A 26,836-nucleotide genomic window follows, 5' to 3' on the forward strand; every position below is an offset into this window, starting at 1 on the left:
GTGCGGTTTTCAGTCCATGAACTGCCCAACGATCATCTGGTAGTGCAAACAGCACACCAGCAACGACCTACTTCAGGTATTTCTGCACTGCTACTGCCGCCTCAGACGCGTCCGTCATTTTATTATGCGGCTGCAGCAGTCACTCGCCTCACAGTGCTGAAGTGGCGCATCTATTCTCCCTCATCATTTGGCATCTTGAGATATTGTGGGCTCCCTTCAGCATGCCATAGTCCACTTCAACTTTCTTTATGGCAGGAGCTTGCTGATACCAGTCACATGAACGCTGCAAGTGTGAAGCGCTTCTTTATTTAAAACGACCGTCACTCTCTCCTTCACGAGTGCAGTTGCTACAACCATCATTGTTGCAGTGTTGAAGTTGAGCACCCTAGTTGCCTCATTATTGTTTCCTTATTATTAACTCTTCTGTGGACATACATCTACTTTCAAAAGCAAGCAGTATCTTTTTTTATTTTATCAACAACAGAGACTGTTCCTCCTATTACAAAGAACGTTAACACTTTGATTGTTATCTGACTGTATTTTACATTTTTTTTCTCTAAATTTGTATTGCTCACTATTTTCTGACGCTCCTGCTAATCTTGCTTCATTACAATAATTTGCATTTCTTTTAACACTCTCCTCACATAGTTTATGGGGAGATTACGGAGGCTTAATCCCTCTACCTCACCTCCTACACGCAGATTCATAAAAAATTCTATGGTTTTCACAAAGCTTGCTGCAATGGAGTCTGCCTCAGTTTCTCAATCAAAGGTTGGCGCACCCTCACCTATGCCGTCATTGGTACCCACTCTGGCAAATTCTGCCAAAGCCAATCCTAAACACCTCAAAAAAGACCATCCCTCCCTGGCAAAGTCACCTCCTCCCATCTCGCTAGATTTGTTATTGGAGGAAATACGTGCCTTCAAGCCCTTTATGGAGGAGACAAACTCTAAACATCAGTTTCTGACAATGGTCACAACTAGATGAGAGACTTGTCGCAGTGGAGTAGAGTGTTTCCTCTTTCAACGCAACTGAAAGTAAAGTTCATGTTCTTCAATCACAAGTAACCTCCTTACAGAAGCACGTTGAGGATTTAGAAAATAGAAATCGAAGAAATAACCTGCGCATTTATGGCTTGCCAAAGAACAGAGAGGGTGCGGACCCTCTCACCTTCTTCAAATCCTTTCCACCTAAAGTGTTGGGTCTACCTACAGACACTATTTTGAACATTCAGCGTGCAATAGATTGGGGCGTCAACATGTAGACCCTTCTGGTTCCAACCGTCCAAGAGGCATTATTCTGTATTTTTTGGAATATACAGTTCTATCAGCTTCTAAAAACTCACCGTCTTTCATGGTTAGGTCATATGATGTTTTTTTCACACGACTTTGCTAAAAGTACTCAAGACCGTCGTAGGGAGTTTCTTAATATGAGGCTGGATCTTCCTGCTCTTGGTGCTAGATATGGCCTTTTCCATCCCTTTCTTTTAAGGTCACATACAGAAACAAAACAACCTCCTACGAAGATCCTGAGAAGCTGAAAAGTTTTCTTAATCCGTGTAGAGTTGAAACTATGGATACCTCTGGTGCCTCAACTTCTCACTTTTTTTGATTATATTGCTTTACTTTATGGATGTTGTTATCTCTATTTTTCACATTTTCTAATAGTGTGATTTCTTTTTTCTCCAGCTGCGTTCCCTTCATGTTGCCCTGATTATATTGTGAGTCTCCTGTTATTAATCCATAGTTTAATTTTACCTCTTTTTTCCTATGAGCTTCCTCATTGCATGCTTATCCTGTTGTCTCGCACTATGTAATATCCAGTCACCTTTATGCCCCACCTTCGTGAGAACGTTCTTCCATGTGGTTCCCCCTCTCAACCTCATTTTGGGACTTTTTGTAGGTATGTGTTTTTTTAATGTTTTTCGATCTCTCTTAACTTCTGTTATCCTTCCTCTTATTTTATCCCCTCCTTCTCTTCACTTGATATTTCTCTTCTTTAATTGCTACTTCTCAAATTTTCCATTTTCAACATTTCCTTTTTTTTTCTTTATGTTGCATTTTTACTCATTTGCATGATAGTGTGGTCTTCTTTACAACAAGTTAATCTTTTGTCTGGGCTTGTTCAAATGGTTCTTTCAATTATTCATTTATGTCACTGAATATTGTTTCTTGGAATGTCCGAGGTCTGAACTCACCGATTAAAAGGCAACGTGTCTTAATGCATCTGTCTAAATTGAAAGCTGACATAGCAATGATTCAATAGTTGCACCTCACAGAATCTGAATACCTGAAATTGAAAAGAGACTGGGTTGGTAATGTATTTTTTTCCCCAGGGGATGGTAAGCATAATGGTGTTGTTACCTTGTGTCACAAATCTCTTCATATTAAACTTGTCTCCTGAAAGAATGATGATGCGGGACCCTGGTTATTTACAGATTTATTGATTGGGAAGGTTCCACTCTCTTTACTTAATATTTATGCCCCAACTACAAATGACTCCATCTTTTGGTCTCATCTTGCGCAGTGTTGATGCTGTACTCCCACGATAACTTCATTTTAGCTGAAGATTGTAATAAGATTATAGACCCCTTCATAGACCGACACTCTGTCACTTCCTTCATACCCTCTAAAGCACATAAATCATTTCCACAATCCTTTCAACATAGACACTTGATAAACGCATGGCGGTTATAAAATCCTGCCCTGAGGGAATACGCTTACTTTTCCCCAGTTCATAAGACACAGTCACGTATTGATTACATTTTTATTCCTCATAATATCACTCAATCCACCCATTCTGCGGAAATTGGTTCTATACTGATTTCTGATCATGCCCCCGTTTTTATATCATTAGACATATTTCATACATCTTCTACCCCTAGACGATGGAGATTTAACAACTCACTTGTACTTGATCCTGTGTTTACCTCCTTTTTCACTGTGTTTTTTGAGGGGTATTTCTGTTTTAATGAATCAGACACTCTCCCTTTCCACACAGTATGTGATGCCTTTAAGGCTGCAGCTCGTGATTTTATTATCATTTATTTCCCAAAAAGACATCACAATGCCCGCAAGACAACCACATATCTTTTCTCATTGATAAGAGATTGGAGCATTCCTATTAGTCGGAAGAATGTTTAGTCGAGCTTATAGCTACTAAACTTAAATTCAACAAGGAATCCACTCACAATGCTTCTTTGTAATTACTCAAATTCAGTGCAAAACTCTATGGTGGCCAGAACAAGTCTGGAAAATTGTTGGCAAATTATCTTAAAGTTAAAAAATATCAATTCAACATTGAGTTGATGCTTGATGATCACCTCTTACCCTAATGTAAAGACTCTCAGATTTTGCAGGAATTTTTTAATTTTTACGAATCATTATATTATTGACTCTTCACCTATAGATGACTCTATTTTAAACTATCTGTCTTCCATTGACAAGTCTTTTGACACTTCCTTAAATTTTTATCTTATGAAATTGGATATCTCTTCGGAAGAATTGCATACTGCTTTACTCACGCTTAAAAAAGATAAAGCGACGGTTTTACGGTTGAAGTTTTTCTTGCATTTTTCGCAGCTGCTCCTTCCTAAATGACACAAATTACTGATCTCCTTTTCACAAGCAGGAAATTCTTCTGGCTCCTTTTTGGAGGCCCTAATTTGCTTCATACCCAAAGAGGATAAAGACCCACTCTTTTGTAAGAACTACAGACCAATTTCATTAGTAAACATCGATTATATAAAGTTCAAAGACACTAGCCATAAGATTAGAACCATTTCTCCCTGGTCTCTTGGGTAGGGAACAGTCTGGTTTTGTAAAAGGCCATTACCTAACTGAAAAGAGATGCTTTTTTTTAAAATGTTCTTTCTAAATCATCTCATATCTCTGAATCTTTATCAGCTTTTGCCCTAGAAGCAGAAAAAGCATTTGATAGAGTTTCTTGGCCTTTTATTTTTTCCACTCTTAAATGGTTTGGTTTTGGACCAAAAATTATAATTCTCATCTCTCTTCTATATTCTTCTCCTAAGGCGGCAATTTTTGCAAACGACCTATCTTCCTGTTTTACCTTTGGAAGAGTTGTTAGAGAGGGTTGCCCCTTATCCCCCTTTTTATTCAATTTAGTCTTAGAGCCTTTTATTTTCCAAAATTCAGCTATTGTTGGGTTTACTTCTGGGAAACCTCGTATTAAATTAGCAGCTTATGCAGATGTTTTTTTTTTATTTCTCTCACAAACTTAATCTTCACTTCCTAACTTTCTTCAAGAGACAAAGGCTTATTCCGCTGTCTCTGGCTACAAACTCAACAATGATAAATGCAAAATTTTGCCCTTCACTAAATTTACTTTCAAAGATGACTTCCAAGCAGCTAACTTTAAATGGAATTCGCAACACATAAAATACTTAGGCATGTACTTCTCCACATCAATCAAATCATCAATCTCCATTAACCTTGATAAATGTTCTTCAAAGATATCTTCACCGATAGACAAATGGCACCCTTTATCTCTTTCTTGGTGGGGAAGATTAGACATAATAAGAATGATGTTATCCTCGATCATTCTTTTTACCATTTCTAATCTCCCAATTGACATACGCCAAACAGTTTAAAAAAAAAGAAGATTCCTTGCTATCGTCTTTTCTTTGGATTAAAAAGAAGGTCCGTCTGTCACTATCAAAACTTATTTGTCCTAAGCTAGAAGGTGGTGTTAATTTTCCTGACTTTCCTACCTACCACCGAGCCTTCATTTTACGTCAATCATCTCACTGGCTAATTGGCTGTTCATTGGACTCTCCTTTATGGGTTCTTCTTGAACACTCATACCTCGCCCCCTTCTCTTTTCAAGAATATTTATCATTTACACGAATACCCCAGCAACTTTCTAATTCCATAGTTAAATTCACTAACAATTAGGTTGTTCCTTGTCAGACAATTCCACTGATAAAGATTTACTCCTACAGTCCACCATTTGGCATAATAAACGCATACTGATTAATGGCAAACTTATATACCGGAAATCTTGGAGACCGAAAGGTCTTATCTGGGTTAACCAACTCATTCCAGAAGGATGCAATCCTATCCTTTCCACAGGCTAAAGCTATTTTTGATTTTCCTCCCTCATTTAGTACTAAATATCAGGTACTCTGTAACGCATTAAACCTAATTTTTTATCAAACTGCTCACACTCCTGTTTTGTTCATCTCTTCTACCAGTATTTCCTGAGATTTTCTCAGCACCTGCTCTAAAGCGTCCAACTTATGTGCTTGTCTGCACAAATCACAGTCTCCTCGAGACAAAACTAAAGTGGAACTGGACCGGGAATGGATTTGGATGTAACCTGGCTCATCCCTTTATGAAACAAATTTCGGCCCAAAATACGAAAATCTTCTAGATCAGCTAACGCTCCACAAACACTCTTCTTTATTTACAATAGATTACTCCTTTTCCCTGCACTTCTTCATAAGATAAACTCTGAAATATCCAATACTTGTTGGTCATGTTCCTTCATAAATGCTGATTTAAAACATATGCTTTTTACTTGCCCTTACGTACATGATTTTTGGACACACGTGTCTGGAGACAAAGTACCTCCAATTTTTAATTCTCCTGTACCCCTTTCATTTTCTAATATTTTTTCGGGTTCTCTTTTGGATGACTGGTCTCACTCCCAAGTAAACATGCAAATCTTAGACTTACTCTTGAGGGTAGCTTTTCAGCACATTGCCAAACATTCAAAATCCCTATTTGACTTGTCCTTCCAGGCTTGGTAGTTTGCAGTTTGTCACTATCATAAATTAGATACAGCTTATGTATACCCTGCGTCTCTTGCTGTAAAACGTTTACAAATATGGTCTCCTGTTACAAATTTTCTTGATTGTCATGTTAAGATTTCACACACACGTGCCGATTAAAATTTGTAAATCTCCTTGACATTCCATTTTCTGCTTTTAGCATTGTTTGAATATATTTATTACATTTATTAGTAATATGTTGTTATATCTTTAACAAATAACCAGACATATTTCATAACTTTGTATTCATTTCTGCTTTTATTGATGATGTAGACATGAATTCATGTGATTCCATGCGTTTTCATTTCATATTGCATTTATATCTTTTGGTTCATTTTCTCTTTTTCTTTTTTATTTCTTTAGCTCAATAAACTTTAATTTTTTTAACTCAAAAAAACAAACTCCCGATTTAACTTTGTGAATATCAAAAGTCGTAAAGTTAGGACTTTGTCTCAGTTAAACTTATGTTTTGGTTTTAACTTTACTACTCCTAAATGAACTTTGTGAATACCGAAAGTCATAAAGTTTGGATTTTGTCTCAGATTACTTTTGTGAATCAGCCTCATCCTTGACTCTTCCCTCTCCGTGAACCGCCACATCAACGCCGTCGCCTCCACCAGCTTCAACTGCCTGGGCATCCTCCGCAAGACCTTCAAATGGATCCCCCGACTGCAGATAGATCGTCACCCACGCGCTCATAACTAGCAGACTGGACTGCGGCAACGCCCTATGCACCGGAATCAACAGATGTCTCCTACACAGGCTCCAGACCATCCAGAATGCCACTGCCAGACCCGACCCCACGCCAAGAGCATATGACCCAACACCTACGAGACCTCCACTGGCTCCCTGTCCAGAAGAAAGCACCTTCAAACTCCTCACCCATGCCTACAAATCCCTCAACAACATCGGACCCAAGTACCTCAATGAGAGATTATCCTTCCAAGTACCCAAGAGGAACCTCCACTCCACTGACCTCGCCCTGGCGGAGGTCCCCCGCATCCGCAGAAAAAGAGCAGGCGGGAGAGTCTTCTCCCACCTCGCAGCCAAGACCTGGAACGAGCTACCCGTGAACATCAGACACTCCCCAACCCTGCACACAATCAGGAAAGACCTCAAGACCTGGCTCTTTGACTGATCCGGAGCTCATCCCCTTCCCCCAGCGCCTTGAGACCCTCACAGGTGAGTACTGCACTTTACAAACCCCTGGTTGATTGATTGATTGACCTAAGTGTCCATGTGTGGGTCTATTGCATGGGAATAAAATAATTCTCGGCTGCAAATGGATTTTGCATTTTGAATGTTATATTGAGTACTGTTTGCAAATCACTAATGTTTGGAGTTCAAGCATTATTCCATGTTAAACGAGATATAGCCTGAGCACACCTCATGCAGGTTGCAGATGTACATTTCACAGTAGATTGTTATGTATGCCAAACCTGTTCCTAAATAAAGGTGAGAATGTCCAAAGGACTTTCCTTTCATTGGCCTCCAGGAATGGTCTTGTGGGTGTAGTCCCCAGGCCAGTCACAGACATGCTAAACTAGTTTTGGATGTATTTTGAAATGTTGATAGCTTCTGCACCACTCGGTAACCCCTGATTCGGATGTTAATTCTCTTGAAATTAATTTTTGGTCTTCTTGCTTAAGGGCCAGAGCTTAGTATTGCTCTTCAAAGATGGAAATGCTCTACTCTGCTGTGTGGAGCTCATCGGAGTGATCATCCATTGTGGATTCAAGCTCAGGGAGACGGGAGCTCATTTCCATGATGCCTTTCTATACCTCTTGAAATTAGCCTTTAATGTTCTTGAAGACGGTAGAGACCTTTTCCTTGATGTCCCGTATAAACTACTGGAGCAGCCAGTGAGCCGAACTCTCATCAAAATGGCAGTGCAACAGCTTCCCAGCGCTTCTGCAAGCAGGTACCACAGAAGTCTCCCATACAGCTATAGGGAGCAAGTTGGAATGTGTCTCTGCTTCATCTGAGCAATCTGTGGCCATTTTATCCCTCAAAGACCACAGGTGATGAGCTTCTGTATCAGCAAAATACCCGGTGATGGAGCTGAGCAACCACAACACGCTTCCAATCCAATTCCCTGATGGCCAGGTCCCCTCGGTTTTGCTTTTAGTCATTATGTAGAAATAATTTAGGACTAAAGAATACTACTACATGAGGAAAGTGGGATTTTCTAGTCTAGTGCATGCTTTCTGATTCTAACTTAAATTTTCCCAACAGTCATGACTAATCACCAGTACAAAACTTTCCTGTATCAAACTAATGTGCATGTATTCATGTTTTGGAGAAGTTCCGGAAGATTCTTGAACTTTTGGCATGAACTATAGTACTTATTTGTCACTGCAAATTTATGGAGATTTTCATTTGGAATATGCATCACCATGGAATGAAAGTTATCTAGGTTGTGGTTGAAGAAGCTTAACAGGCATTTGTTCTATCACACTACATAAAGGCACATATGAAGACCCTTCTAAATCTGGATTCCGAAGAAACCACAGCACCGAGACCGCCCTACTCACTGCCACTGACGACATCTGCACCCTCCTTGACCAGGGCCACACTGCAGCCCTGATTCTACTTGACCTGTCAGCAGCCTTCGGAACCATCTCCCAAAGCATACTCACAGACAGACTACACGACGCCGGCATACAAGGCTCCACCCTCGAATATATCAGATCGTTCCTCACTGGCAGGAGCCAAAGGATCAGACTGCCACCGTCCCTCGCCGAACCCACAGAAATCAACTACCGAGTACCACAGGGATCATCACTCAGCCCAACCCTCTTCAACATCTACATGGCTCCCCTCACCACCATCGTCCGACAGCACAGCCTAAGCATAGTTTCCTATGCCAACGATACCCAGCTTATTCTCTCCCTCACCAAGGACTCCACCACCAGACTCAACTTCCAGGAAGGAATGCAGGACATCGCAACATGGATGAGCAACAGCTGCCTAAAACCCAACTCAGAGAAGACAGAAGTCCTCATCCTCGGAACCAACCCCTCGGCATGGAACAACACCTGGTGGCCCACTGTCCTCGGCAGCCCTCTGGCCCCTACAGGCCACGTCAAGAACCTCGGCATCGTACTCAACTCCTCCCTCTCTAAATGAATCGACAAGTCAACGTTGTCACCTCCAGCTGTCTTGAAACCCTCTGCATCCTCCGTAAGACCTTCAAATGGATCCCCTGCATGGCAAGAAAGACAGTCACCCACGTACTCATCACCAGCAGGCTGGACTACGGAAACGCCCTCTATGCCAGTATCAACAAGTCCCTACTCAGTAAGCTCCAGACATTACAGAACACCTATGCAGACCCCATGACCTCAACATCCTTTAGTATGTAACCAGTCACGTGACTTCTTTGGGTGTCGGATTGAGGAGACATGACTACTTATCACGGCGGTCGCTTTATTTGATATTCTAAAATAACCCTGATCTTCGGAACAAGTTCTACATAGGGATTAATTGTATCCCATTCTGGTTACATACTAAAGGTTGTTCTATTCATGAACGTCTATTATTACCAATTTTAAACTTTTATCATTATGTACAAAAGAATGACCAGTTAGGACTGTTATCATACATTATCCGGAGACGAATTTGAACGTTTTAGAAATACCGTACGAGATATACAGATTTCTCTATCACTAATGAGCCCTGATGAAGTTCCAAGAACTTTTGTGTTTTGAGGAACGAAACACGTTGGCTGTCGTTGTGCACAGTATTGAAACTGAAATAAAAGATGAAAAGAAAGAAAATATTTTTGACACTTTATATTATGTTTGGTGCACCTCCATTTGTTTAAATCGTTGGGAGGATTTGTAATCAGAGGCACAAAAAGGTGACAGGTGCCGGAGCATTGTGCACAACCAGCCTGGTCTGTCACCTTGTATCTATTTGGCTTATTACTTCTCAGACATGATCGAAACTTTGTATGACCATTTATTGATACAGTTCAATTCCAAAATAGTAAAAAGATACGTTTCCTTAATGTTTTCAATTTAGAAGCTGAACGTAAGATCAAACGCCACCTTTAAAGGAGGAGACTAAGCAAGCACTTACATCAGCACCTTTGGAAGACTGATAACCAGAACAGGAAATGTGCCAGCAAATGAATGAAGACATTTTATTACAAATTACATTTTTGTGTATTGTGAACATATGTTAGAGGGATGCACTTAATGAGAGTTTAACATAGATGTTACAAGTTCCAGGACTTTCAAAGAAAAAGTAATGGTTGAAAAGATAATAGATGTTGCTTTGTATTCAAGGACCACAGAGGTTGGAGGATGCTGAAAGTGCACCAGTTCTTGAAGGAGACCCTAAAAACTACAAAGTACAACACACAGCTCAATTTCTTCCCACATAAGAGTGTTACTGTATGGGAAATCAGCCAGTGAATCCTATTCCACATTTAGAATTTCCTCCACAAAATAGGAAATGTGCAATGACCTCTAAAACCTAAATGAGGACCAAAATGTTTAAATGAATATTTTATCAAATAATCAGACAACAATCACTATGTATTTAGAGGCAAGGTGGCAGCAGTGTAGTTGGCTGAGCAGTGCTCCTGTCCCAATCAGACCCCTTAACCTCTCCCGGACTGATTGATATATGGGTGTGGCTTAAACAAAACTGATCCGGGCTGCCTACAATTTACTCTCTGCAGGAAAACGCATTTGGTGATATTCACTAATCCATGGACATCTTACCTGTTGGCTCCTCCGCTGCTCTTCCTGGATCCAGGGCTCAGCTGGATGCTGCACTCTCTCTCGGGATGCCACAATGCCGCCAATGATCGCAAGAGGGTCGAAGACTCACAGCTCCTCGAATCCTTTGCATACAGCGAAATCCGAGAAAGGACCTCAGGACCCTGGGGTGCAATCATCAAAGAAACTTGAGGATACACCTGAGAAACTCCCTGAGGCTGGTAAAAAATATCAGGAAGAAGCGATAATTTACAACAATAATAATATGAACTTTGCAAAAACAACTTTTATTATAATCACAAGCTCTCCACTTCTTCGTTTTCGTAAAATTGCGTGTCATGTGACTTTTAACCTCGGGCCGTGATTGGTATAAAACAAATAGATCCGGCCACACTTCCGAGTATTCTGACCCGGAAGTTGTTTACCTACGTGCAAGGAGGCCGTCACTCTACCAAGAGGTAAGCGGGAGGTTATCTTAGGCTCCTTTAATCTTCGAGATAGCGAGACAACATATTTAAAGTCTTGTTGTATTAGAGATACCCCGATACGAGTTTTGCTATTATATTTGGCTGGCTTATACGACCAGCGTATGTTATCAGGTGAAGCGTCAACAACGACCTAACACTAAAAACAAGAGAGATATAAAACATCTTGCTAGAATCAACCAGCGAAATTATGAATAGCACAACGAGTAAGTCAACGTTATGGATATACTCAATTTTTAAATTACCTCACATTGAGTTATATCGAGCAACATAAAAGAGGTCTGGGTACGGATAAGCTTTAATATACATAGTGACCACACCGTCATCCGCTTCAATCAACACGCATGCACAGACGTCACCCAATGAATACACTGACACTTTCTTTGTGGGTGAAGAACTGCTGCAGGTTTATTTCATACAACATAAGTATGACAATAAATGGGTTATCTTACGGGCGATCCAAGGCAAGCAGCCCCTAGCTGCTCCGCCCGCCTGGTGAGCCAGCACGCACGGTGGGTCGATGCCCGGCAGTGCGGCACATTTATTTTCAGATCATCCACTGGGTCACGTGATCTGTCTCCTACTCCCGCCCCTTCTGACAGGGGCGGAGCGTGTTGTGGCACACCCCCGGTTGGTCAGGCCCCCCAACCGCCCGAAGGACTAACGGGGCGCCGTCGCGGTCTTCCCAGAACCTCCTTCGGCTCGTGGACCTTGGCTCGGGCACCCTTACTGTGCCGGACAGGGGTACCCTTACTGTACCGCCTGTCGCAGAGGTACCCTTACTGTACCCGTCTGCCTCCAGATCGCCCTGTAACTCCGCCTGCAACGCAAAAGAAAACATTAAAAACCTTCCAATAACGCGCTGTCTCCGTCACGCAGGGTAAGCGGAAAGGGTGGGAATACGCGTGTCCGAGTTGGAGCGGCGCGCGGGAAGCAGAGGAGGAACTGGGCAAGCTGCACGCCTAAGTAGGGGGGCTAGCCTCGCCCCCCCCCCCAACGGCCCGGCTCCTCCTACACCTACTGGGAGATCTCCTCCCTGGGCGTGGCCTCCCTTGCGAGGCAGGAGAAGGGGGAGGGGGAAGGCTGCGACGGGCGGCCACTAGAGAGCTGCCCTGCTGATGTCCCACTGCGTGGGACGCGGGCAGCGGCATAGTGACCACACCGTCATCCGCTTCAATCAACACGCATGCACAGACGTCACCCAATGAATACACTGACACTTTCTTTGTGGGTGAAGAACTGCTGCAGGTTTATTTCATACAACATAAGTATGACAATAAATGGGTTATCTTACGGGCGATCCAAGGCAAGCAGCCCCTAGCTGCTCCGCCCGCCTGGTGAGCCAGCACGCACGGTGGGTCGATGCCCGGCAGTGCGGCACATTTATTTTCAGATCATCCACTGGGTCACGTGATCTGTCTCCTACTCCCGCCCCTTCTGACAGGGGCGGAGCGTGTTGTGGCACACCCCCGGTTGGTCAGGCCCCCCAACCGCCCGAAGGACTAACGGGGCGCCGTCGCGGTCTTCCCAGAACCTCCTTCGGCTCGTGGACCTTGGCTCGGGCACCCTTACTGTGCCGGACAGGGGTACCCTTACTGTACCGCCTGTCGCAGAGGTACCCTTACTGTACCCGTCTGCCTCCAGATCGCCCTGTAACTCCGCCACAGCTCTGGGGAGGCTACCGTCGCTGCCAGAGCCCCCCTTCCTCCCTTTGCTGTTATATGTGCCCTGCCCCCGCGCCAGCTTGTCATGGGCTGAATTAGGGGTCCTGTTCTGTAACCCGTAAAAGACGGCATTAATTTGCAACATTACTCAGAAGCCCGGGGCAGACGAACAAAGGATGTCTTTGGGCCCCACTGCCGTAAGCTTAGACGTGACAGGTGTTCCTAACCTTCTGAGCGATGCCACAGCAGATCATCCTAACGTATTTATGGGAAGATCTGGCACCTGCATATGGAGCCAGAACTGAACCATAGCTGCATTCCTCAATCCATCGCTTCCCTTCACATCCTAGCACGAAGGATTTAATTTCCACTCTATCTACAAGGTGATGTATCGATAGCGTCATGGTTCCTGAGTTGCTGCTGCTACTGCGAGGATTGCATGATTGCTCGGCTGGGCAAAACATTTTTAACCCCACTGCTAATCGTACGCCTTTTATATGACTGACTGAGCTGCCGAAGAATACATCTCTCAGCTCGAGGACCCAAATAACAAATTAAATTCCATAAAATTGGACGAGTCTTAGAGTCTTATACTAGTCCCGCTGTCTATCCCAATCTTTTCTTGCTCTCCACTGGGACAGCATATCCAATTGCCTCGCTTGTTGAATGGAAGCTAGCTTTCGGACTTTAATGCTGCTTGAAAGGGGTCAATAGGATTGTCTACAGTCCTTGTTATCCCGGTGTTGCTGTGCTATAGGTAACTTAATGGTGGAACTCACGAAATACCTTCAAGATGTTATGTATGACACACAAACCCAGGCCTACAAATTGCCTCAACACAGCACAGGCTGCTGACTTTCCTATATACACCAAGCTGCCACTATGACTGCTGTGAGGGAAACCTTACCCAGTTGTTCTCAGGCTGCTGGCTTTCCTGTATGGACTAAGCTGCCCCTATGACTGTGAGTAGCAGAAAACCTTACACGGCTGGTTCCGAATAGCACGGCCAAAACATAAGGCAGCAGCATCTTTTGGCCTAAGCGTGGAACTCACCATAATAAATCAGTATTCCGAATCCAAATATTTAACCAATATTTAATCTCATGTGACTATCTTAATCACCCTCAGCCAGGCCTACTTCAGTGATGGTGGCATCTGGTTCCCGGCTTCAGGAATGAAACAGCCTTCAAGTTAAATTTGCCGTTTATGGTAGTGCTGTACGACCCGTAAGGTATCGAGTGGTTGCGCGCTGAACCTGCGCACCAAATAACGCTACACCAGGGACACACTCATTTCTTATTAGGCACGGGGAGATGAGGTGATTGTTCCAGAAGCACTGCATATTGATAAGGCGCTGAGACTTCGGGCCTAGTCCTCTCCAGCATCTAGTAATGGGCCAAGCACTGGCTAGTTGTGCATGTAAAGCATAAGGTACAGTGCGTAAAGTTTGATGTCTGTTATTTCTGCCCGATAAACCAGTTTCATTGGGTATCTCTAGAAAAATTATGCTTAATATGCTTAGTTGCCGGTAATAATTTGGTTTGTATCCTGCCTGTGCTGGTTATGATCAATGTAATTCAGCACGCCCTAAAAGCGTTGTAGAGCTCTCGCGGAACGGCGATGGTGGTGCCTTGTGCAAGGATGTTGTTGGCGCCCCCCCAATGCCGCCTCCACCTCAGATTCACTCACTAGCCCCCTGCAAGAGTTGACCAAGTTTCCATAACCACACTCTAAGATGCATTTAATTAGTCAGATAACGCTACTCCTACCCGTGTAGGGTGTCCGAGAACTTTGCATCTCACACAAAAAAAAAAAAAAAAAAAAAAAACCCCGAGCCAGTCAATCATACGCATATGACTCAGTGTATAGGAAAGGTTAACCAGCCAAGGACTGAAGTGTAGGAGACTCATGTCATCCCTACTGGCAGGCAGTGTAGTTTAAGGCTGCTTGGTGTGGAGAAGCACAAGCTCAATCGGGTCTAGCCAAATTAACCCTTTTAAACACTAAACAATGTTCTAATAATCTATGCGTAGTGGTGTGTATGCAGCCCTATGGGGATTGTTCGTGGCTCATTGTTGACTACTAGGGCTTTAAGATATCCATTGCAAGTAACCAAAAGGATGCCTCCGTCTACTTGGCACACGTTCTTTGCAACGTGGAATATTTAGCCCATGCACCAACTACACCGAAGTCAAAACCTCCACTCTATAGCCCTGGGTCTTTCTCCAGGGGGGGTAAACAACGCGAGTAAATACACCAGCATCCACATAGTTGGTAACCCAAAGACGCATTTGCGCCGCATGGCCTGTGCCCTACCCATGAGGCTGCGTCGCGGTCGCTCGCGTTTACAGACCACCAATCGTACTTGCACGTATCCCCTGGCCCCGGATCTAAATAATGTAGTACCACTGAACCGCGTGCCCTTAGACCCTGTGCCCCGCGAGAGGTGTGCATACACCCGGGCACAACAAACCGAGACAAACTGCCCTCGTGCAGCGGCGCCACGCACAAAAGTATAAACCACACCTGAAAAAATGCGAACAATCACGCGTCGGGGAAAAGGGGAGAGCGATTGACTTGCACTGCCAGCCCTTGTTAGGCAGAGGTAGGTGGGGTGCTTTGCAGAACCGCAGGATGCTCAGCGTCATTCCTGAGACACGAACCCATATGGTGCGACTCGACCCGCAGGCAGCGGAGTGCTTTGCACGCGCGCCATATTTGAATTACACCAGTAGGTAAAGCGGAGCCGCGCGGCCTGGGCACAACGAACCGAGCAAAAAACTGCCCTCGTGTGGCGGCGCCACGCCCATAACTAGCAAAATCGTACCTGTGAAGCGCGAACCACCACGCGTCGAGGCAAAGCGAGACCGGTTGGCTTGCACATGCCAACCTTTGTTGGGCAGGGGTAGATAGGAGAGCCAAGCGACCTGGGCACAACAAACCGAAACAAACTGCCCTTGCGCAGCGGCGCCACCCACAAACTGGAAAGCACCCATATAGCGCAAACTCGACCCGCAGGCGGCGTGCTTCGCACGCGCACATTTTAAATTAAAACAGTAGGGATCGATATCAGATGACGTGGTATCGGTAGCAGGTGAGCCCACGCGGAAGCGAATGTTTGCGGTACCCACAATGATGACTGGGTTATAAGAATGCATCTGCTGAACTCCCCAGGAACGCGCTCACAGCATGAAGGCACCGCTAAGATCGAACTCAGTTCCTTCTGTTTACTAGACAGGCGCTTCAACCTACTGAGTCACAGCACCACATAAGCAGTGCTTAATTGGGCCAGATCAAACCGATGATTATGTTTCCCAAGCAGTAAAGTAGCGTAAACCCAGGACTGTCTGCAGTAGGATTGAACCCATGCCTCCCGAGGAGACTGCGACCGGAAAGCAGCACCGTAGACTTTCCAGACTTTCTGTTTGTTCGTGCGGAGGCCACGAGCTTCTCCCCGTGCTTCCAACGTCTGCGCCATCGCATAGCCCGGCATCGCTTGCACAATTTAACCAAACTACTTAACGTCGCTGCCCAATGTGTTAGACCCCATTACTTGAGCAAGCGCGTTTTACAAGCGGGTATGTTATAGCTAATGTTTTCACCCGCGGTCAACCTGCTGGCCGGAACACATTGAATCCTACCCACTAAGACCCCCTTCCTCAGCGCCATTTGCGGGTCTAAAAGCAGGGCTGAAAACCTCCTCGAGTGCGGGTGATAGAATATTCGGTGTAGACGTTTCGGCGTGTCTCTCCACCAACTTCACCGAAATCAAAACCTCAACTGTACACACTGCTGCTCCTTCCCCAGGAACATAGCCAATAACACATCCGACGGCCGTGACGCCACAGCAGTGCAAAGCCCGCAACCGCACAAACACTGAGGCCATTCCTGTTCTCAGGCACCCCGCACCGCCACTTCCCTGTCCCCCGGCCTCGCTCCAACACAAAAAACCAGACTGAAGGCCCAGCAACTGCCCGACACGGGGATGCGGCCAAGACTTGCCTGACAGGCACAAAGCGACTGCGAGCTACATAGCGCTGATATGCCCTAACAGCGCTGATACGGGAACCACAGTATCAGTGACAACCGGCCCCCAGAGGCCCGACTCACCGGCAAATGAACGTCATGCCGGACAAGCGGCAGACACGACCGACGACAAGCTGCCCAAGGCGAACGAGCGGTTGAACCCGCGATCTCACACATGCGGCGGGGCAGGGCATTATGAAGGAAGCCGATCTTCCTTTTCACACTGGCGCAGTAATCATCCTAAAACATGGCGCCCGCAATACAACCACCAATGCTCTTGGCCCAACAAGACCCAAAAGAACTTCCCTGGCCCCCCAAAACTCACCGCGCATGCCGATGACCCCCTGGCCCGGAAACATGCAGCCCGAGAGTGTGCCGCAAACACCGCGTATCAAGCGGGGGGGAGTGAAGAAACCGCGCCGGCCGACGCGAGACCACCAGGTACAGCGGGGGAGCGACCGCAGCGTGTCCGGGATACGGCGCAAAGACATCACGCGTGACCGCCGGGGGGGCGACTGATAGATGTGCTTATAACTCCTGCATAATGGCGAAGTCAACTGCGCCCTCAAAGTCAGCGTCGAGGTCAAGAAGACGGTGATCCCAATACTTCGTGATCTGCCAGTGTGCGCTACACTAGGTGGAGAGTTCAGAAGGGAGAAGAAAGTGCCTCAAATCTCGCACATCAGTCAATTCTCCATTTATACATGTGTTCATTGACCACGATGGAGGACAGGGTATACTGTAAAGAGGAAGCCCTGTCTCTTCTGCCTGTGTCCAAAGATGCCCTACACACTCTCCTACCCACCCGCGTTTCTAATACCATTTCTAATACTGTTGGGGGGGGGGGGGGGGGGGGAACTACCGGTGCCCCCCATGATATCTCCAGAGATTCACACAAATCCCGCGACAATCTCACACGCCGCTGGCAAACGCGCCCAAACAGCCACAACTGCAAGGGCGTAAAGGTGCAAAATACTTTCTTTTATCTACCTCAGAAGCATGGAAGGCCGGTATGGCCTGCTTCGTTTCAAAAGTATGACCTGGAATTTACATAAAGATCCCTGAAGCGGGAGGTAAAACACAATCATTACACCATAATACAAAATAAAAACACCATCTTTCCTAAATTAGTGCTATTACAATTTCGATCTACTGCGCCATGTTGAATTCTACAGTGTCGCTACAGAAAATAACAACAATTCAAAATCAGGGCATCTCAAATTCAGAGCGGGCCCTGAAAGGAGAAACACCCTTGATAAATCTCCCGTAAACAAAAAATTCGGAGGCAAGGGACATAGCAAACAACTAAGAGCCAGGGTATAGGCACCAATTAAAATCAGCAAGCAGTATGAAATGCAGGGTTAAAATACATTTAAAATCACAGGGAACGAACCACACAAAGCTTTGCTTGGATGTATCATTAGTTACTAAACAACATACTTTTGGTAGATTAGTGACTGCACTCTGATTCTCTGCAAAGGGCCCCTCGTCCATTCATCTCCCAAGCACACTGATCTCCAGCACCCGGGGCGCGACATTTTTTGGTCTTTCTCCATTGTTCCCAACCTAAGGGAACTCTATCACCTAGTGGCAGAAGTGAAAACTGCTATTCAAATATGCTCGAACACCACATGAACCGGATCCCGCATACCCCGTGGCACATGCGTGGCCCTGGACCCATCATCTGTGCACCCGCTCATCCAGGGACCAACACCTGCCACTCAACGATACCCAGGGACCAAAAACTGCCACCCCACGACACCGGACCCGCAGGCCAGCCCCCCGCACCCTTCCTTGACCTGGTTGCTTCCTCCCCGTCTCGAACCCAGTCTGTGCTGCACTGCTCCCAATTCCCGATACGTTCCCCCACCATCAGGACAGGGCCCCCGAAAAGACAAATGGCACATCTGATCCGAATCCTCGCCATGAAGGACACCAAGACCGATCGGCTCTGCACAGATCACCTCCGTGTAAAAAGTGAGCGCTCCCACCCAGAGACCGGGAGAGCACACCCCCAGTGGCCAAATACAATGTGTGGCAAAACGGTGGGAGGGACAGAACACACCGCTAAAACCGGGGCCCAGCGTCACCCAGCATCGGGGAAAGACGGGAGGCGGCACTGGCCAGCACTCCCCAAGGAAAACAACGCCAGACCAGGGACACAACCGTGCGACCGACGTGCACAGGAACCCGCGCGGCACAAGAGACCAGCGGCACGAGAGCCCCGCACCACCAAGGCCCCGGCCCCGCACCCTCGCTCGGCGCCCCCCGCACCCCACCCCGCGGCTCAGCACAAGTCTCGCTCCCTTCCGCCCACCTCCCGAGCCCCACCACCAGGCAACATCCAGGCCAGTGGGGCCGGGGACAGGTCGCAACCAACACTCACCGGGACAACGGGGGGGTGGGCGCAAAACCCGACGCCAGACCAGGACGACCAAAACGACCCGGATGCCCAAAAACGGCGACGTGGCGAGGAATACGCGTGTCCGAGTTGGAGCGGCGCGCGGGAAGCAGAGGAGGAACTGGGCAAGCTGCACGCCTAAGTAGGGGGGCTAGCCTCGCCCCCCCCCCCCAACGGCCCGGCTCCTCCTACACCTACTGGGAGATCTCCTCCCTGGGCGTGGCCTCCCTTGCGAGGCAGGAGAAGGGGGAGGGGGAAGGCTGCGACGGGCGGCCACTAGAGAGCTGCCCTGCTGATGTCCCACTGCGTGGGACGCGGGCAGCGGCATTCGGACCCACTTAAAAACGGCATCGAATGATTGATCACAATATTTACATATAATTCTGAGGATAACGACACAAGTTGACAATTTTACGAAAAAGTTGGGCCATTTGCTCATACCTTTAGGCTAAGTCCTTACATTATATTTTTCTCCCCATTAGGTTTTATTAAAAAAAAGTCCCCGCATAAAAGCTCATCACAACAATTGGACAAGACACTTAGTACGTTTAATGCACGTCAATAACGGCAAATCTAAAAGGTAATAAAGATCAATAAAGACTAGTATTTTATGATAGTCACTTAAGATATCATACAGTGGAGCAAGATTTTTTAATTATTCTTTTTTCCATTTCTACTAGTCTTAAATGGAACTAGGATTGATCTAGGCCTCGATGGTGACTAACAACATAATTGAACCTGAGGTTGACTCATCAATATCGTTGACCCATTTATGGTAACCGTCATAAACTTTAACCCTAAATGGTTCTTTATCGTGGTAAGCTCATTAACCAGCTTTACCCAAGTTATATCAATTATATGGTCCTATTGGAAACAATATAAATGAAGTTTTCAATTCCCTATACAGATTTTATTGAATATACAACGGTGGCATGTATGAACAACTCACTAATTGAAACCCCAATCAAAGGTATGTGTCAAATGGAGGAGGATTTACTTTCCTTTCTCACACATATGCTATTTTTGGAGACACTGTTGATCATTTCTTATTCTAGCTGTTTCTTTTTGACCCCAGGGTAGGGAAGAGTGGGACATTGATAAATCCCTGAACATTGAAAGCAATTAGCTCCCTTTGGCAAGACTAGTAAAGCATGATACTAGCTGCATGTAAATTTGTTTTAGGTATGTATATTCAGTACTAAAAGAAAAATTATTATTGGTAACAATTAGTGGTCAGAGGGGATGTTCTAAGAGTAATGTAAATATACTTTTTCTAAAAGGTAAAAAAATGTGTAAATGTATTGAGTCAGTAACATATAAAAACAAGCACAATAATGTAAAATTTCCTGTTGTTTAGAAAACGGTCCTGAAGAAGGTGTACGATCATTCATCCACCGAAACGCAGCATCGACTTTTTGTTTTCTTGCATGAATGTATTTTAAAATTAATTTTGGAATAATTTTTATTAATGTATTTTACCTGATTTTTTATATGAATGTTTTTATTCGAAATGTACTTAAATAATTATTGATCTTCGATTAAATGGTATTTGTTTTTTATACAAAATACCTTAAGTTGTTCTGACTCATTAATATTTTTTGTGCATTGTATTAGTGTGATTTATTATTCCCTGAATAACCTATGCCTGATAGGAAGTTTATTATTGTATTTGATGAATAGGGATCTTGTGTGTTTTTAACTGATACTGACCCGGTCTCAGATTGTATCTTAGGGTACCTCCTCCTTTTTTTCGATTTCGAAAAAGTCCACTCCGGCAGCCCTCTTTGTCGCAACATTTTCTGACAAGAAAACAGGATCATTGGAGGTGGGCTGCGCTTTGATGCAGCTTCCTTCAGATGGGAATACTGCCCCAGACTACATTGGAGGTGAACAAATCCTCAGGGGCTAATTTAATTGACATTGGGATGTCTTCTGGGGTGGAAGGAGCTACTTCAGAAATAGCATTGGTGGGGGTGTCACTCCTGTAGCCAAATAGCTCTAGAAAAGAATGTGATTACTGAGGTGGACAATTTCAACTCAGGCACAGTGGAGGCCTCAGCTCTAAAGACAGTGGCGAATACGGTGTTGAAGACACATAAGGATGGGGGCTGCCAGGGTCAGAGCTGAGATGAACGCATCAACAGCTTGGGAAGAGGGAACAAGGTAGATTCTGGACATACATTCCTCTCTCTATCTGACCCATCCAACTTGTCCAGTTAAGAGGAGTCTTATGTGCACAAGAAGAGCTCAGGAGTAGACTCATTGGGAAGTAGATGAAGCGAGTCTAGCAACTTACGCATGGAGGATGAAGATATCTCAGTTGAAGGCGTTGCCCCAGACAAGGTTCGAAAAAGGGTCCTTCTGGCATGCAGGTGTTAACTGAAGGCACAGGTGGCCTCTCATGGTATTATTCATTTTCATCAGCTCATAGCGTTCCCAGGAAGAATCTTCCAGAGACAATTCGGACGGGCATTGTAGCTCTAGACAGGTCGGAAAAGGTATAACTCAGTGTTATTTATCAAAGTATAATAGAACACAGGGAAGAGACCAGAGCACAGAGTTAAAGAATTGGGGTGTCAGAGAACCAAACTTCAACACTGGAAAATGAACTAACAGCACATAAAAGCACCAACAGATATGCTTACATCTTAGAAAGACGATACTCAATGAAAGTTGGCTGACTTGGAGAATCGTCTGCAATAAAATAATCTTAGGATTCCCAGGATTTTAGAGGGAGTCAAAGGCCTAGATGTTTGTAAATTTGCCATGGAATTCTTTACAGAATCCTTCCGTGAGGTAACAAAATGGTGCTGGGACCGTGATGTGAAGAGGGCTCGCTGTTTTCCATTTAAACTGTTCGCTCGACCAGGCCAAGAGGGTGTAAGACCTAGGGCATTGCTAATCTGTTTGAATAATTTTCTGTCCCTTAAGCCTTTATTGACTTGGTACATCCAGATAGGAAAAGGTCTGGGAAGGGATATGAATTCTTTGTCAGGCCAGGTTACTGCCAAATGATTGTAGAGAAGAGATGTCAACCCAGACAACTAATCTCACTGTTTCAGAATAAGGGGGCTCAGGTTGTCTTACTCAATCCTGCAAAGCTCAAAGTCATAAATAAGGATAAAGCTAATTTCTTTATCTCAGAAATAAAAGCAAAATACATTTTTTTCAGATGTCTTTTTCTTCAGATGTCTTGTATTTAGGTTAGGGGTATATATATGTCTGTAAATTGGAGTGGGGAAGTGTATTTATTTATAATTGCACTTTTTCTCTTGGTCTTTTCTTTTTGGACAAACACTGTGGGTAATAGGTATTTGGGATCTGAGGGGGGTGAGGAGCACCATCTATCACAATGGACCTTGGTGGTCCTAAAGTCTTGAAAGATGGGTGTGGGGTGGGTTGCTTCATGGGAGGGGAGGGAAAGGGGTGAAGCAAGCGGTTGGGTCAGGGTGGGCAGTGGCAGGACAGAGTATTTCGATGGGATACATGGGGAATATAAGCCATTTTGTCAAAGGAGTAAGCAATATAATATTAAACTGATGTTCAAGCTAAAAATTGTAGATAAGGCTATATTTTTAAGCTGGATCAACTCTCTTTGATTTTTTTATCTTACTTTTAGAAGGAATGGGCCGTCTATGCAGTAATAAGTTGGATATGTGATGACCCTGCAAAGACTTTGTATAAGCTTTATTAATATATGTGGTCTTAACGATAGGGATAAAAGGCATAGAGTAGCTCCGGAGTTAAGGACAATGCAGCCTGATATTGTTTGTATCCAAGAAACTCATATCCCATGGGGGAAGTGTAGATTATTAAATGAATTAGGGTATTAGGCTAGCTTGCATACAACAAACCAAGCCAAATTGAGGAATAGTTATTCTTACCAAGTACGCTATCTGTACTGCAGGTAGGATACTAGTAGATAAGTGTGGTCATTGGGTAATTGTTGGATGTTGCATAGGCTCAGTTAAATTCACATTATGCTTGGTATATGGCTCAAATATTGATGAGGCATAGATTTTGGATTGCCTTAATGTTGAACACTCATTTTGGCTAATAACCCTGGTCCTTTATGGGGACTTTAATATTCACTTAGAGGTGTAACATATACAGATGGAGGGGGCAATTATACAGGATGGTAACCTAAAGTTTTCAGAGCTCTGCACTGATTTATTCCTGACCATAGGTTAATAAATGTATGGGAGAAATGTATGTATCCAGAGCCTGGCTTTACCTTCTATACTTACCTTAGAATAAGCTGGTTAGATTAGACTATTTTTTTTATATATTCTATTCATGCAGCTGAATTCGGATATAGACATTTCCTAGAGTATCCTCTGACCATAAACTATTGATGTTAGAGATTCCGCTTGTTGGGTTTTTTAAGTTTCCTGGCTTCTTTAGTTTTGACAGGACACCCTTGTTAGATTTAACGTTTGTTAGCCACATTAAATGTTGGTTGGAACTATGCTAGTGAGATGGTGTGGGACGCTTTAAAAGGAGGAATCAGGGGAGGTTCTTAGTTTTGGATTATTCTTACAGAAAAAGAATAAGATGCAGCGATTATATGAGGACCTTAGGAAGGCTGAGGGCAAACTCTCACAGAGATTACAAAGTAATCAGGATACAAATGAGCTCCAGTAAGAGGTCACTGTTTATAAGGCCAAATAAATCAGTACTTGAGGAAGGAGATGGCTAGGAAATATTATTTGTATAAAAGGGAATGCTATGAAAAAGAGGTTGAAAGGAGGATAACTGCTATCAACGATGGTTTGGGCAGATTAGCGGAGACACCATCTGAGATCTTATCAGTCTTCAAGGAGTTTTATGAAGAATTAAATACAGAGTGGCCAGTGACTTTTAACAGGGGGTATAAGGGATTGTTAAAAGATCTGGATAGCAGTAAGCTTAGTAGAGAAGTTCAAGCTCTCCTCAATGCCCCCATTACCTCGGAGGAGCTAGTGGAGGCTATAAGTTCATTAGTGATTGGCAAGGCTGCTGGGCCCCGATAAGCTTCCCCTGAAGTTGTATAAAAATATTTTTTCAGAAGTGTGTAAGCAGGGTCAGATTTTTCCTTCTTGGAAATTGGCTAACATTGTCATCTTTAAAAAAGGGATAAACCACCCACGCTGCCAGGATAGTATAAATCTGAATCTTTACTGAATTGTGACAGTAAAATCCATGCAAAGATTTTGGAAGAGGCATGGTCAATCATATAAGGAGGGTTGTTACGTTTTTCGATCAAGCTAACGTACAACAAGCCCCACTTGGATTGGTTTTACTTGATGCCGAAAAAGCATTTGACCGTGTCTCTTGGGACTTTCTTTGGCCAAGTATGTGCTGGTATGGATTTGGACTGGGTTTATTGTGGGAATAAGGGCCATGTATAGAACACCTGCTGCAAAAAAATGTGCAAGGGGTCTAGAATCAGATTCAGTATCTATTTTTAGCGGTAGAAGACAGGGGTGTCCCTGCTTGCCCTTTGTGCTCTGTATATTGATACATTTTTAACTATGCTTGAATATTATACAACTATCAAATCCATTTTGCAAAGACAGGAAGAATACAGGGTGTTTGCATATGCAGATGATGTAGTTGTACTCACTGCAGAGCTGGCAATGGCAGTGGTGAAAATTGAGAAGGTGGCTAAACAGTTTGGGTTAATCTCTGGCTATAAATTAAATTTAGTTGAAACACAGATTATCTGTGCTAAGCAGGCCTTCTTTAATGACCCAAGAATTGTCAAGGAAGCTGTAAACTTAGGGATTAAAATCAAACCTTGCTTGTATCAATTGATGGTGGCAAACTGGCTCCCTCTTCTTGGGAAGATTGAAAGTGAGTTTGAGAGAGTTGAATGATTGCATCTTTCACTCGTTGGACGCTGCAATGTTTTTAAAATGAGCATTTTGCCTAAAGTTCTATATTTCAATCGACTGTATCTTTGGATACTACTAAAATCCAGCTACATAAACTATAATCACTTTGTATTAGCTTTATATGGAGTCAGAGGAAACCTCAAAGGGCAATGCAATTTATTAAACTGCTTAGAACTTGGAGATAGACAATTCGTGATTTTACATTTTGTTACTGGGCTTGTCTTAAACAAAATATGAGAATCTTATTAACAGGGGAGGACAATATGGTTGTTGCAGAAGCTCTAGCTATATATCAAACTGTTAACGGGTACAGAAGTGTTTGTTAAAGAATCTAGACTCGAGTTATTACAAAAAGACTGGATTTAAGGTTCTGGCAACCGCCAATAAAGTCTGGAAGCAGGTTAGATGATGCCTTCAGCTTGGCAGGTTTTCTTTCAATACACATTAAGGCAATTAGATGGAGAAACAGAATTGCCATTCTATATGGCTGGCTCTTAGAAACCCAAACGTACAATTTGGAAGCCCAGAATCATAAGTGGAATGTAAGACTTAATCAGGAAAGAGAACTATTACAGGAATCTACCAAAATGGGAGAGAAGATTTTACTGTCATCCAATCTGAGGGCACAAACCTACAAAACAATTTTTAATCTATATTATATGGGGAGGGGCAGCTGATGGTAAATGTACCCGATGCTAGGTTGAACAGGTGGAAATACTTCATATGTTCTTCATTTGTCCTAAATTACAATTTCTGACCAATGTTACTGCTATATCTGTTACCGTTACACCCCTAATGATGCTGCTAAGGCTGACCAATGAGACACAAATCAATCAGACTTTGAGGAAAGGAGGGTATTTGATTTTTGTGGCAACTGCAGTGGCTAGGTTTTGTATTGCCTCAGTCTGGTTGAAAACATAACCCCTGTGCTATGAAATGTAGAGAGCTAGACTCCTGGCAATTTATAACCTGGAGTCTAGTCTCTATATTCTTAAGAGATAAGGAAATGTCGATTAGGAGACATAATCAGGGGCAAAATGTCTGATTGAATGAATTCTTGAATCTTGTGCTCAGACTTGATCCATGTACTCAAAATATTAAATAGGAACTGTTGATTCTAAAATTGGATTGGGTGGCACAGGTTCCTGTTAATGTCTTAATTTTGCATGTTGCACTTTAGGTCTATGTGATATGTTTGGTTTATTAAGTTATAACAGGTGCAGCAATAGGGTTTTTTTGCTATGATGTATCAGATGTATGAGCAATATTATTATTATGTATATTATTCTTATGTCATTTATTTATGTATGTATTAATGAATTATTGTAATCCTGAAAGCTTTAGGAATTCAATTGTGATGCTGCATCTCCATTTCATTCTCAGGATTGTTATGCAGCTATTTTTTTCTAAGTGATTTAGTAGAATGGTCAGTCCTGCTCCACCTATAATGTATTGCACAATGTTTTTTGTATTGGCTTATACAACAAATAAACATACATATATATATATATATATAACTATGTATTAATGTTTGTCATTTCAGCTTTCACAGCAGAACTGTGTCTCTGGGAAAATGAAAGAAGAGAATATAACCTTGATGGAAAAGTTTCTTATTGTAGGGTTTTCAGACTTTCCTCAGATTCAAGTTATGCTTTTTGTTGCTTTTGTACTGATTTACCTGATTACTCTGATTGGGAATCTTCTTATTGTGACAGTCATCAGCTGTAGTTCACAACTGCAGTCTCCTATGTACTTCTTCCTCAAAAACCTATCCCTTGTTCACTTACACCTCAATCATTTTCCCACCAATGCTGGCCCACTTCTTTCTGGAAGGTACATTCATCTCTCTCACTGAATGCT

The 26,836-nt window shown here is 43.8% G+C and overlaps 2 long non-coding RNA genes across 3 annotated transcripts in view; one reads left to right on the forward strand and one right to left on the reverse strand.

Moving 5' to 3' along the window:
• LOC146813137 (uncharacterized) overlaps positions 1-10,869 on the reverse strand; it is a 102,042-nt gene extending 91,173 nt beyond the window's left edge. For both annotated transcript variants that reach the window (XR_014966958.1, XR_014966957.1), the window contains exon 1: positions 10,528-10,869. This is a non-coding gene — a long non-coding RNA (uncharacterized LOC146813137). The remainder of the gene's footprint in view (positions 1-10,527) is intronic.
• Positions 1-26,615, forward strand: part of LOC146813135 (uncharacterized) — a 210,602-nt gene extending 183,987 nt beyond the window's left edge. The window contains exon 3 of the long non-coding RNA XR_014966959.1: positions 26,520-26,615. This is a non-coding gene — a long non-coding RNA (uncharacterized LOC146813135). The remainder of the gene's footprint in view (positions 1-26,519) is intronic.
• Positions 26,616-26,836: the final 221 nt, after the last annotated feature.

The sequence above is a fragment of the Triturus cristatus genome, chromosome 7 (genome assembly GCF_964204655.1).
Source record: "Triturus cristatus chromosome 7, aTriCri1.1, whole genome shotgun sequence".
Taxonomy (NCBI): Eukaryota; Metazoa; Chordata; class Amphibia; order Caudata; family Salamandridae; genus Triturus; species Triturus cristatus.